Raw genomic sequence first — 1051 nt, forward strand, 5'->3', positions numbered from 1 at the left:
TTGGGGGCAGCGCGCGGCCGGGGGAGCGCGGGGGGTGGGGGCAGCGCGCGGCCGGGGGGGGCTGCTGGCGGGAGCGCGGGGTGGGGGGCAGCGCGCGGCCGGGGGGAGGGGCTGTGTGACTGCTGTCCTGGCCCCGGGACACTGATCAGGGGGGACGTGTCTCCGTTAGCTGAGGTGCAGGGCGGGGAGTCGGGCAGCCCGGGGTCTGGTTTTCACTCTCTCGGGTGTCCCGGGAGCTGGGAGCAGCCTCCTTTCTGGAAGCCGCCCGCTCTGCTCTGGCCAGGACCGGTCTCAGGGGAGCAAAGTGAGCAGTGATGGGGGGCAGCGCTATCCCCCCAGGGCAGCTCCCATGGGGCACGAGTCTCCTGCTCCAGGACTCTTCGGTTTGGGTTTATACTTCTGGGGTCAAGGTTCTCCTTCAGGAGCCCTTTCCTTCCAGCGCTGGACTCGGGTGTATATTCCCGTCAGACTTCTCCCGTCTGCTTGGGCCAGACTGTGAAGCGTTGCTGTCTAAAGTGCCCCCTCTGGATGGCGATATGGGAACGCTGTTGTGTGCGCTATTACGGGTCTGTGCACCAACTGCCTACTTTGTTCATCCAGAAGGGGCCATTTATGGACGCTTCTACCTCTCTTGATTTGCACAGTCTGTGTGGCATTGGCCCTGTGCTAGGAGACCCTTCTGTGCAATCATGTCTGTTGTCTCAAATCACTGTTTTTGAGCTGTATGTTTTACCTGTTTAAGTACAGCAAACCCCCACACCGTGGGCACTGTGGGAATGGGGCAGGTTACTGGCACACTGGTCTTGCCTACAGTGGACCATGTTACAGATGCCCCATCCTTAACATAGAAATGCAGCCCACCAAGACTGTCCTAGAGGGAGAAGGAGACCTGAAGCTTGTGTGGTCGTTACACCAGCGTCAAGGGTGGAATGGTGCCATATTGGAATGGTAGCTTTTTATGTTCCCTTTGCGTTGGTGTGAATGACGACACAAGGTGCATGGCAATGGTGAAACAAGTCCAGAGGTGCTATCCAGGCAGCAAGGCTGCATT

Source organism: Terrapene carolina, unplaced genomic scaffold, assembly GCF_002925995.2.
Source record: "Terrapene carolina triunguis isolate 2854851 unplaced genomic scaffold, T_m_triunguis-2.0 Scaffold714, whole genome shotgun sequence".
Taxonomy (NCBI): domain Eukaryota; kingdom Metazoa; phylum Chordata; order Testudines; family Emydidae; genus Terrapene; species Terrapene triunguis.